Source organism: Rhynchophorus ferrugineus, unplaced genomic scaffold (assembly GCF_030347505.1).
Source record: "Rhynchophorus ferrugineus isolate W39M unplaced genomic scaffold, kcgeb_rfMv2 rfM3, whole genome shotgun sequence".
In the NCBI taxonomy this organism is placed as follows: Eukaryota; Metazoa; Arthropoda; class Insecta; order Coleoptera; family Curculionidae; genus Rhynchophorus; species Rhynchophorus ferrugineus.
The window spans coordinates 32,120,841-32,135,191 of NW_027472582.1; the positions used below are offsets into that span (position 1 = coordinate 32,120,841).

General features: G+C 28.4%; 1 protein-coding gene across 2 annotated transcripts in view; it reads right to left on the minus strand.

Annotated features, from left to right (window-relative positions):
* Positions 1-14,351, minus strand: part of LOC143193921 (uncharacterized) — an 86,682-nt gene that overhangs the window by 51,435 nt on the left and 20,896 nt on the right. The window lies entirely within an intron of this gene.

Sequence of the window (14,351 nt, forward strand, 5' to 3'; positions counted from 1 at the left end):
AGTATAATTAAATCCATATGTTTTTTAATCAGCCCTAATGCTCAAGAGATGCGTATATAAATTTGATAGCTGTATGATCATTTGTTTGTGAATTATAGCATTTTGAGTGAAGCAACTTTTGTTATTGTAAAAAAATGGATAAAAAGGAATTTCGCGTGTTGATAAAATATTGCTTTTTGAAGGGAAAAACACAGTTGAAGCAAAAACTTGGCTTGATGCCGAGTTTCCGGACACTGCCATAGGAAAATTAACCATCAATGATTGGTATGCTAATTTTAGACGTGGTGAAATGAGCACCGAAGATGATGAACGCAGTGGACGCCCAAAAGAGGTTATTTCTGATAAAAACATTAAAAAGATCCCCAAATGATTTTGAATGACCGTAAATTGAAACTGAATGAAATAGCAGGCACTCTAGATATCAACTGAACGTGTACATAATATTATTCACGAATATTTGGGTATGAGAAAGCTCTGTGCAAAGTGAGTGCCGCGCGAGCCCACTCTTGACCAAAAACAACGACGAGTTGATGATTCGGAGCAGTGTTTGAAGATGATCAAGCGTGTTTGTGGATGAAACATGGCTCCATCATTTCACTCTGAAGTCCAATCAACAGTCATCAGAGTGGGAAAATATAACAGACGGCTGGCAAGGTTATGGCATCTGATAACGATGAAGAAGAATAAAGTGCTGCTTCACCAAGACAATGCACCGTGTCATAAGTAAGTGAAAACCATTGAAGGGGATTATTTTGAATAAAAAAAACTAATTTTACCAAAAAAATATGTTTTATTATGGTAGGCCGGGGGCTTTTCAATTGACCTGTTACGGGTATAGTGTATAAAGTTTGTAGTTGCATTAAATCATTAAATTGACAAGTAATTCAACATTGCCGAAACAAAGTTCTTAGATTAGTTATCACTGTTTAGTACTCCGCAATTAACGATGAATTGCAGAAGTTATACAATATTTCACCGTAAAACATGAAAGAATCAGAATATTGAAGCAAACTACAGCAACGTGTATTAAGAGCATATGTGTTACTAGAAGTTTAGTCAAGTTAGTCCAATTTAATTTGAATTTGGTGAATACATATTATTGTATTTATCAGGAATTTATTCTAATTAAGATCTAATGAAAAATAATAATAAATTAACTTATAATTAAGATTGTAATAAGCGTATCTATCAAGAAAAGTTATATTAAACAAAAATCTATAAAACGGATTCTTCTGACATAGATTTCATCAAAATAAAAATTAGATATCGTTGATAATTAAGGATAAATTATAATAAATTCTTAAATAAATTAATCCACTAAATAATCTACAAAAATACGCATTGTCTTTTGTGTATTTTATGTAAATAATAAAATACTGCAAAAATGCATATTGATGAAAATTCTTGTGAAACTAAAAATATGGCTTAAGAGGTCGGGCCTTGTGTGTTTACTGGTGATTCAATGCGTAAAAAGAACAAAAGAACAAAACAACGTTTAATTAAAACAATAAAATCTACTTAATTCGATCAATAAAGGAACAATACGCTATAATTCTTCCAGTTTAATTTTTAGTAATTTCTAACAAAACAGTAATTGTTAAATCGAACCAAGAAGCGATAACACCCACACCCAATTTTATTTACCCATTTCATTGCAACATGTGTTAGATTTTCTAACACAAATCATTAAAATATGTGCAGGATTCGATTGCAAATTAATGTTGTTAATTGTGAATGATTACAGTAATATTTAAATATAGTAGATGTGTTTTTACAAATGTTTGGTAAACTTTTCACAAATAATATTTTAATTTGGTAACAACCCTCAGTATATTTTAAGGTTTGCATACGAAATACTGGCAATTGTAAAATATATTACATTATCGACTTTATTATTATTATTATCTTTACATATTTACGATTTTAAAACTATTTTGATATAATAATTTCACTTATTTTATTAATATTTGGTTTTAGCATTTTTAATTGTTTTATTATTTATATATATATATATATATATATATATATATATATATATATATATATATATATATGATTTGACATTGAAATGGTTAGTATAGTATCTTAGTATTGAGATAAAAGGAATGTATCTAAATATGAGTGATAATATTGACACTTACTTAATGATAGAGTTAGAAACGTAAATTTAATGTAAGCTAAGTTTGTACATTTGTACTTGTGAAACTTTAGATTCTCATTAGGTTGGAAAGCTTATTAAGTAGTTTTAAAAAAGAGATAATTCATACCTCACACTAATGGAATCACTACCACTGTTTATTTTATATCTATCTTGATCCACAAAACATATATATATATATATATATATATATATATATATATATATATATATATGTATATATATATATATATTCTTAATCATATGTAATTTATAAGTTTGAATGTTTTCTTTATTATAATTTGGGTCATGGTTATTTTTAATAAATATTTAGGACTGATAATATCTGCATTACAAGCATACTTCATTTAGACAATACTCATTGTTTTTTTATATACATAATATATTTTGTACAAAATTCTTCTTTTTTGTATATGTAAAATACATATTTTTAAGGTTACATATAGTGCTATAAAAATTACAATATTCACCAACGATAACACCGTATAGAGTTATTACTGCATGTTTAAAAATATTTTAGATATAATTTAGTGCTAACTTATTTTTAGCTATTACATGAAAATAAATCCAAAATATGGAGTAAAGTTAAACGTTTAAAAATATGGCTAATTTACATTTTATATAAAAATAAAACACTCTCAGATCACGCTATTATTTTTTTAAATTACTTATCCAAAAAAAATTAAAATGTTAATATATATCAAATTGTTCGTCCATAATTAAATTCCAATACCATGGAGGTATGATATGCTAGGTATGATTTTTCTACTTAACACTGAATTAAGACTAAGGAAAGTAATAAAAATATTTGGTATATAAAAAATAAAAATTAACATAATAATATAAGTAAATTTAATATATAAGAATATCGCTTGTGTAATTAAGTCTGATTAAAAATAATTGGATTATTATGCCATGAGATCTTTTAGTTTTAGTTGGTTTATAAATAACACAGGTTTGGTTTGGTTTGGTTTTGGAACAAAAAATCTCTTTAATATTTCAACTGATTTTTATGTATTTTGGTATACTGAAAACGAAAATAATATAGAACACATTCCAGAACGTAATTTTTTAAATAAAACTGTTAAATCGCTTTAACAACAAAGCATAAAGCACACAACTACCACAATTGTTAGGCATAATAGGAAACAACGTTATATAAATCTTGAATAAAAACGTCACACTACAAACATGGTAAACTATACGTTAATAAACAATACCAAAGAAAAGCGGATGACATCAGGCCGTGACTAGATTCAAAACAATAGTACTTTACTCGTGGGACATAAACTGATAAGTTATGGACTTGTTGAAAATACAAGGGTAAGCGAACAAAAAATTCAAAAAAAAATTATGTAGAAATATTTTCGCGTGAAGACTGATTATTATTAGTATATTCTCTAATATAAAATTGAAAGGACCATGAGTAATTCTGGTTCAACAAACTTATTTACATATGTAAAAATAGCAAATAATTTATGTGCTCCTTTAACTAAAATATCGAAGCGAATAGATGACAAAATGTGAAGAAAAGAAATTTGATTAAACACTACATCAGTTACATACGGATGTACACCCTAAATTTTTAATTATTGCTCAAATTATAAAAAATTATTGTAACAGAACTATTATTCATTAATATCTTATAATTAGTAGAAAGTAGTGGATATTTGAATAATTCGAAGAGAAAAAAAAGATATGGACGAAACCAAAGAAAATAACAACAAAAATAAAAGATAGAAAAATAATATAAGTAATCACAGACTCCATTGACATCAATAAAAAAAACAGAATATTCCACAAATAAATTAAGAAAAAGAAATTAAGTCTAAGTAACAAGAATACTTAGCAGAAGAATTACTTATAACAAATAGACTAATAAATTATAAATAAAAGGAAATAGTAATTCATAATAATAAATAATGAATACAGCGACAAGGAAAAAATATTTTGTGGAATAAATGGTACAAAATATTTATTTTCTTTATTACATTTTTTTAAAACTAATTTAATTTCTGTTACTACTGTAAAATTACATAAAAGTCAATAATAAGAAAAGTCATTATTAAAAAAATTCATTAGCGGAATAAGCAATAATAAACGACATACGTCACAGATATAATATTAATTAATACTAATATATGATGAGAATTCTTTAGAAAAGGTTCATTAATTTACTTTTAATATTATATTAAGAATCGTAATATAATTAGTTATTATTCATTACGTTGCAATATTATCACCTCTAGTCACAACTCAACTATAAATAAAACTATATAAATAAAATTCAATGACAATGTAGCCTTAAAAGTAGATCTAATTTAATAATTGCTTATTTTACCATACTATTACTAACTTTCTTGGTAAATTAAACGTATTTTTTTGTAATTTGACTGATAAATTTAAGTGTTTTTTCATTAGACTTAAGCATCGAAAACTGAATAATATTAATAATAATTCTATTTCTGGAGTCTTCAATAACATCTAACTCACGCTAATAGATTATAATAGCAGCAATAATGTAATAACGTATAATAAAGTACTATTTATCTGCTAAAAGTTGGACAATTAGATATAAAAAAACTGCGATAATAAAAAAACTGCGATAAATAAAAATATTAAAAATTTCCATTATTTTTTGTAATGAAATTTATTTATTGCTGATAAAAAGTTTGATATATTTTATTTTGGAGGATCTTAGATTAATATTAAAAGGATAATAATTATCCTTATTTTAATATGTACTTAAATTAAATTAGTAATAGAATAAAATTTTAAATATCACTGATTAATTAGTTAAATTTTATAGTATAAGAAACAATTGAAAATAAAATGAAATACACGTTTTTCGTATTGTAAACGTAGTGTGTGCGCATAAGCACAAATAAACGTACTGATTATATACGCATATATCAATCTTATATGTAGTGTAATTTCACGCACTGTAAGTCGCTATGAAATTATAATTACATATACATTTCTGAAATAATTTCTAATAAATGGCAGTAGATAATAATCAGTAATATTGCATTGCTTAACTCGCTCGCAAACTTGTAACTTGCAATTGAGTTTCGCTTTGTATCAAAAATTGCAAAGATTTATTGTTTTACCAATTCTAAATAGCTCTGAATTTATCCAATAAATTGAGCAGCAGATTCATAAAGATTCGGTTTCAACTAGAATGTACTTACATATTTATATTTATTACGTTACGTTTTTTTTAAGTACTCTACATGTTTTGCAAATTAAAGGCTTAACTATATTTTATTAATTAAGTCTATCCTAAGTAATTTCTCTTTTATAATCACATTTCCATTAAAATTGTCTATATATTGTCAATTGATAAACTATAGAATTACTCCAGACTATAGAAATATCGACATAGAAATAAATGTTAACGAAATTAAAGCTGCTCGAATGCTACATCATTACTACGTGCAATTTTTTCAGTTAATTTTAAGTACTTAAAATTACTTTACCAAAAAATATTCGTCATCACTAACGCACTTAAAATAGTTGCCGACGAAGATTTCTAGCAACATACGATATTTCGTTTGCCATTGCGATAAAAAAATTAGGAATTATGAAGTTCCTCTAAATTATTTATTCATATGATATTTGAAGCATACACTATGATAGATGGTTCGGCATTTTCTGCGAGGTGTTTCAAAATATTGAAGAATTTAGGTGCTCTCTTAGAGTTACATCTAAATCAGCCGAAATGTCCTCATCATCATATCCCCCCGAAAACAGAATTGAAAAGTTCCACAATATTTAATACGATTTATAATATTTGATAAAATATTCCTATTCTTTGGTACATTTTCATTATGTTTCTGTATTTTCATTATCTTATAAGCAGAATCTAAGAGAACTATAGTATTATATAAAGTAACCACAGCAACCCCATGAATACGTTCATTTTTTTCTTTGTATGCATATTTAAAGAATTAAATTAAAAATCACTTCTATAGTATAAACTTAATAATTTTCAACAAGGTGCAAAACAGGATCATACACACATTATGTTATTGTTAAACGTTACTGAATGGCAAGCATGGAATTGCCAACTTAAATTATATTGATTTTAACTTTGGCGAGACTTACGTGGGTTTTTGAAACAACTCACAGAATATCACTGTGAATAACTCAGAGATGGTTTTTCAGTCTGATAGATTAATATAATGCAAAACATATTGATTTTTGGTAATAGCAAATAATTTAGTTAGCCTACATAATCATTTTGTGGATGTACTGCACTAATCAAAATCACACAGTAGCCACACATTTCATAACCATGTTTAGTGTTGGGTGATACAACAGTCGTTGGGTGAGTTCAGAAAATATAATTAATAGCAAAATGATAGAAATAATTTCTTAAAATTAAAAAAAAAAGAACATATGTAGGTTAATCAAGTATTTATGCCTCTTGCATCTATCTAAACAAGATATAGAAACAAAATAAGTTTGTCTTTCAGATTTTGTCGGTCTACAGCAACTATCACCAACTTACAGCAGTATCAATTGTGAGAAGACACAAATAAACTTAACTGACATAATTTACTTCCAGTTGAACAAAATTTTTTGACTTCATAAAAATTTTTTCATTTTATTTTGTTCGTCTTTTAGAGCTGAAGCTTCACTTATAATTGATAACCTAATCTTAATCGACTGATTTAATTTTGTAATAGTTTTAACAAATAAATATAACAATTTATCCATATTTTATCAGCTTGAATCTATTAAATCTAATAATATCTTAATATGAATTATTCATACTTGTTTTAGTTTACTTTTATTCATAATATTTATATGTGTAACAAAATGTAGTATTGTAATATATTGTTATTGTTGTTATTGTTATATTTATTATTTACTTTATGAATATGTTTGACAAGAATCTTAAAAAAATAAATATATCAGTAATTTATTTAATTACATTTCTTTAATTAAATTAAGTAACTTTTATTTTCCTTGCATTAAGTGATACATTTTACATTGAAAATATTGTGTGAAGTACTATATTACATTTTATTAATAAATTTTGACTTTTAGACTTTAATAGTACTTAATATACATATATAAGAATGTCCCTATAAAGGAAATCGTTTTATTCTGCCTCACCCTGGTCCCCTTTCTGTTCATATCCCATGAAGTCATTTCCTGTCTAAAGGAACGCTTAGGTATTTTCAACCTCGTTCGTATTAACTACATACGAACCAAAATAAATAATTCTTTTCCGAATCAAGTTCAAGCCATGCAAAGAAAGTAAAATCAAGGACAAGACTGTTGGTATTTAAATTGATGCGACTTTCTAAAAACGAACTGCTTAATTCACAATTGGAAATAGCCTTGAACTTGATAAAATAAAATAATAATAATTCGATTTTCATTCTATACATTAATACTGTAAAAGAAATTAATAACTTAGAAGAAATTATAACGTGTGATATTTAAGACAATCAAGTCAAGTCAAGATATACCAGAATGATTAAGGTCAATGCAATTAAAGTCAGTTAGTCACTATACGCTAGTCAGTGTTATGGGTTAGAATATTTCGTAATTATTGGAAAGAACTATTAAAAATGTCAATGTAATAAATTTTATAGCAAAACTCAAGTCTTCATATTTACATTTATTTCATACAAATATGTTTATATTAACAAGTCATTGCTTAAGATTTTATGTCTGTGTGTAAAGAGATAATCACAGTTGCATAAACTTTGTATTATTTAATATTGCCTCATCTTCCTTAGAGCCCTGATTTATTACCTTGTCACTTTTATACCTGAACTAATTGTGTCGATCACAGATAGCGTTAGTTTATGTAAATCAGGTAACTTAACATAAAAGTGTTAGGGTGGAGACCATGGCTGAGTAATGGTCAGTGACCGTGAATCTAAACCTACACTGAATATCCTTACACAATGTCGTCTACAAAAAAATCATTAATCTGTAAAAAATTGATTTTTAATCAATGTCATTTTTTGTGAAAGGATTACTTGAGAAACCTTTGAAACGAGCGACGAATAAAATATTGACACCAATTAACTAAGTCAATAATTAGCTGCAATTAAAAATAATAAATATACTGTAAATATTTTGTACAAATGTTTCACAAACATATAGTAATAAATAGAAACTAGGTCTGGCTTTTGATTTCTTTCTTTTTAATCTATATTTTAAAGTCTCCTTTTTACCAACGAGGGTTTATCTAGATTGGACCTACTGTTTAACGTGGGCTCCGAACCACGGTCCTCGGCATTAAACCTACTGACTGACGAGTAACCAACTTAGAAATCATCCCAGAAAGCATCCGATTTTAGCCAGCCTGGTTACTGGCGTGATTAGGATACTTTTCTTTATTGGATTACACTCTTGCCTAAGGACAATAACAAATATTAAATAATCACAGCAGGATTCGAACTCGCGACTATCGCAACAGTAGGTGGACCGTCCTATCGCCTTTACAACTGCGCCAACCAAGCCGGCACTTTTAATTTCTATATCATTTTTAGAACGATGTATCTTGAGAATACATTAGGATTTTAGGTCAAATACACATACGGAGCAAATATTAAACTTTTGGTTGGTCATGTTTATGTCAATATCTAAAGTAATTAATTAAATCCCAGGTCCAAATTTTCGCGTAAAATATGACCAAGACCATTTTTTATATTTACTATTTTTTTTCTATAATGTTAAGGTGTAAGAGAAATTTCGAAAAGATAACAAGGAAATCGATAATAACTTGTTGCCCATTTGTGTGACGAGTTAATGCTTGATTGGTTTAAAGAAGCTTGATTCTGTGATTGAAATGTATAAAATAATCTTACAACAAAAACCAATATTGTTAGCGATACATAGTTGAATTCTTGAATCTTGGCCGAAAAAAAATACTTCGATAATATCCCGTACAGCTCGAATTTTTATTGTAATACTATTTCCGTTAATACATTCTTATTATTCGCTGTGTCACTTCCTATATTGTTCGGATTGACTCTGCAGTAATTGTTAAAAAAAAAGTTTTAACATATGATTTACACCAGATTGTACACCAGAACAATTTTACACCAGAGAAAATATTACATAAATTCCTTCAAGAAAATGAACCATCAACACAATAAGCTGTACGGAATTTACTATTAATAGTAGACTTGTATGTCCGATTGTTGTTTTACATATAATATGTAGTATATAATAACAATAACTAGTGCCCTATAGATCTAATATTGACCTTACAGATAACTGTTGTGTTTATAGTTATATATAGTTATTTGCTTCTATATTCTAGATTAAAATTATGTTAGAACGTATTATTTGATCGACATTTAATGAATTACTTTTAAGTTGAATCGGCTATGAAATTACCTGTATAATTTATCTTTGAATGTGTACTTTTTATATGTATTATACAACATAATATCGACCAACCTTACGAATATATCGATAACAACTTTATAGCAAAAAACTCAATGTTGAAATTGGTTTTACATTTCTTAAATTGTCCTTTTTTATATGGGTCGCGTATATACGTGCTAAACCTGTTCGAACATTTTTCTTAGAAATAAATAGATGTAATTTAAGTTATTTTAAGACACATATAAATAAATTAAATGTAGCAGATATCTGAGTGGTCCTCCAAAAACGCTGTACTTGTCGGCCACCATTCCTGGTGCCCTTCCGAATGCCGCCGCAATCACGAGGGGAAATATATTCAGTTTACGTAATGTTGTGTTGGAAAATATTGATAAGGCCAAAAAAGATCAATAATCAAAAATCTTTAGAGAATGTTAAACAATAAAAATATATCATATTTAAATTTTGCTCCATTAGAGTGAATTATATAACATCAGTCTCTTATATAAATCATCAATTATCCGGAGTTTATTATCAAATACCATGTGCCCACCTCTACTCTCACATGCGTATACTTAAATAATTTGGCAAATTATGTTCACATTTAAATTCAGATCAAATAATAAACCTTAATAATCAATAGCATTTAAATAGCTTATGAATATTCCTTTTTGTTATAACACATACGAATCAAACCTGCACTGTATTTTAGCGAAATTAAGGAACTTTAATTAGCAAAGGTGTAATCTTATCATTCCAATCTACAATGTACGTGTAAAATGTGCTTACATGCACCATGATCAAAACATCAGGTAGATACTATTTATTATTCTTGAGATATTCAGTGTATACAGATGCTAATCATGGAACGCTCAAAGTTGTATTTTCGACATTCATTACCTTTGTTGTTCGGTTCGAAGAAATCTACAGCCGAAGATCATTAAGTACTTTTAATACCCATCTACATCATAATACTAATTAATACTACCAACACGAAATGACTGAAGAAGCCATTTCGAACTGTTTCAACATTGCGGTTTTACTACCTGCCAGTCAAGAAAAGAAGAGTCTTCTGTGGCGTCTTACAAATAGCGATGAAAAGTGGATCTGCGTAATAATATGATAATTTCACATGCAAAGAAAACATGGGATAGTTCAGGAGATCCATTCAGGATCATAGCCATAAAGCTTGTTGTGCATATGCTGACTCCAGTAAGGTGTAATGCATGACGAGATGGTAAAACTGAATAAAATTATTACTGCAGATTACTACTGGCGTAAAATGAGAAAACTGAATAACGTATTGTTGCAAAAAACAGTAACAGGGTGTAATAGATGCAAAATCATTCCTTTCCATTGCAACAGTGGGCCACAAGTTATAAGAGTTGTGAAGGTAACACCATTATAACTCCAATGGGAAGTTCTGCCATATCCAGACTACTCACCAGGCGTAGCAGCACCTTTTGTTTACTATTTGATCAGATCCAAGTGCGAAAATGGATCGCAGCTAAGCCAACATAATTATTTCAAAACTGTACCGCCATGATGGCAGAAATATAAGTGTATATAAGTGATGGAAAATATTTTGATTAATATATATTGTACTATTTTTTTTCAACAAATACCTATTCAAAGCGAAAAATGATTAGAATACATGGCACCTAATAAATCTGGGATCCGCAATTTTTCAGCTCATCTAGTTTCAATAAAAATAATGTGAATATTTATTTCCTTCAAATTAACGAACGTTATGGTGTTTTTATTTAAATAATAATAACTGAACCAAATTTAAAATAAAAATCCAAAAAACTCCATAATAAAGTATAAAACGGTGTCGATTATATGTTGTTAGTATTCCGATTATACCGCGAAACAAAAAAGGAAAAGTATGTAATCGACTCAAATCAAATTTTAACAAATTACAAAAACACGCTATAACTGGCATTCCTAATTCTGCTGAGTAATTTACCTCGAACAAACAGATAACTTTTGTAAGAGGAATATTACGAGAAAGTACTTTTAAAACGAGATAAGTACAGAAAATACTTTTTACGGCTTAGTGAAATCAAATCCCGGAAATACAGCGAATGCATTTATTTGTACCATTACTTTCACTTCAAAAAGCGAATTGCTGCGTAATTAATAGCATCACTGTGCAAATATAATTATAGTTTTAATAAGTTTGATTTAATAAGAGGTAATCAATTTCGTTCAGCGTAGAATTTTTTCTGATCCATTTTTATCAAAAGAAACCGATGTATTTAATTTTTTATTGATATATTCAAAATTAAAATGTGTTAGGTTATTTAAATGATGTTATTATGTATATTGAATATGTGTCCAGTAATTTATATATAGTATGATGACCATGTTAGTATGTATGTATTGTATATGTCCACCCCTTGCATTTTTAGAGACTACTGCGCTCCGAACTACGATCCTCGGCAATCAATAAGTCTAACGACGGACGATTATCAACTTATTATAAATATTATCCAAGAAGGTGTAAGTGAGATGATATTTCTCGTTGTATTCAACTCGCAACTATCGCAGCAAAATGGCCACGGCGGCCAACATCCTTTTGCCATGTTAGTGGCGTTAATCATGATGGAGCTGTCAATTTTATACATAATAGAAATTAGAATAATATGACAAATCAGGATAAGTAAATAGTAACACGTCAAAATAATTAAACAACACTATAAAATTTTAGCTACAACAGAGCACAAAATAATTGGACTTTTGCCCAAGAACTTGCCTGTACTCGTTGAAGTAAAATAAACTGAACAACTGATTGTAAATGATCAGGCTGATTGCTTTGGACTGTGCTCTAGCAGTACTAGTACCGATTTCAGATGGAAAATTAAGTTCAGACACAAAAATTAATTAAAAAAATAAGTAAGTAAGTTGCTGTATCAGTAAATTTTATTGGGAATGGAGCAATGGTATGTTGTTCACTATAAAATACTGTAACTGCGTCAAACTATCAACATATATACTATTATTTTTATTTAAGTGTTATGTAAAAATTAGGTGAAAATTCTGCGCTGACCTACCAGGCTTTCAATCTAGCATTATAGCGACTAGATACAGCGACCTTATTAACAAAAGTTTAATTCATATTATTCTGTAATCGGTTTATTTGCCTGATTTAGCAGCTTCGGATATTTTGGCTACTCTATAAACTTAAAAAAACGCTTTGATGCTATCGTTTCAACATGTTTTATTTCAACTATTGTGTACTATTTTTTGATCACAGTATTATGGGACTTAGTGGCGAATGGATTCTTTTTTTTATTCATACATGTAGTAAATTACAACGTTTGTCTGTAAATTTGTTTACAATGTCATTTTTATACATTGAAAGTTATCACAAAATATAGTTAATCTCTAATTTAACCCAGCCATATCTTCATAGTGATACAGTTAAAGTCCCAATATTACTATAAGCAATATAAATTTGATGCCAGTTTCATACGAAACATTATTTTCGCATAGTTTTTTATTTAATTTAGGCACGTGACACGGAATTTTAGCTATATATAAATATTATAACTATATGATTATTCATTGACATTAATTTTTACGCCCTAGTAAAAATGCTTCATTTTAGTACTGACATATAATGTTTGTAAATGAATTTTTATAGAACTATTTACTAGAGCATGTACAATAAAAAAGTATAGTAATGTAATATACATAGTAATAATCACATACAATGTAATCATTAAGGCAATGTTACTATATAAACAATTGTACGATAACTATAGACTAGATATAAACACATCTATTACTATTTGTTGTAAGATAATATTCATTTGAAATATAAATATTAATGTTTGTTATTTATCTTGCTATTTAAAGTTTATATATTAATCTATAATATATTTTCGATTGAAAAATTCTAACTTGTTAATATTTTTTTAGGATTATATAAATTTCATATAAATGTATTACAATTTATTCCAATTTTCATGTATTTCTAAGATATTATCCAAAACAATTCTTGAAATTTCTCAATAGGTCAATCGAAAAGTCACCGGCTTACTATAGTAAAACACATGTTTTTGACAAAATTAGTTCTTTTATGTAGCATAATTCCCTTCAAGGGTGATACACTGATTATAGCGACCCTCCAACTTTTCGATACCATTTTTTTAGTACGATTTGTCCTTTGCTTCAAAATAGGCCTCAGTGGCGATTATCTCTTCATAACACGAAAATTTCCAGCGAGTATTCTTTTCAGATCTGAGAACAGGAAGTAGTCCCTGGGGGCCAAATATGGAGAATACGGTCGATGAGGAAGCAATTCGAAGCCCACTTCATGGATTTTGCCATGGTCTTCACTGACTTGCGACACGGTGTATTGTCCTGGTGAAGCAGCACTTTCTTTTTCTTCAAATGCGGCCGTTTTTCGACGATTTCGTCCTTCAAACGGCCCAATAACGTTATGTAATAGTCGCTGTTGATGATCCTTGCTTTTTCAAGGTAGTCAATGAAAATTATTCCAGGCGCATACCAAAATACAGACGCCATAACCTTGCCAGCAGACTGTTGCGTTTTGCCACGCTTTGGAGCGGGTTCATGGTGTGCAGTCTACTCGACTCGAATGACTGTCGATTAGACTTAGGAGTGAAATGATGAAGCCATGTTTCATCCATTGTTACATATCCACGCAAAAACTCGGGTTTATTACGCTTGATCATCTTCAAACACTGCTCCGAATCATCAACTCGTCGTTGTTTTTAGTCAAAAGTGAGCTCGCGCGGAACCCACTTTGAACAGAGCTTACCCAAATATTCGTAAATGATATGATGTACACGTTCAGTTGATA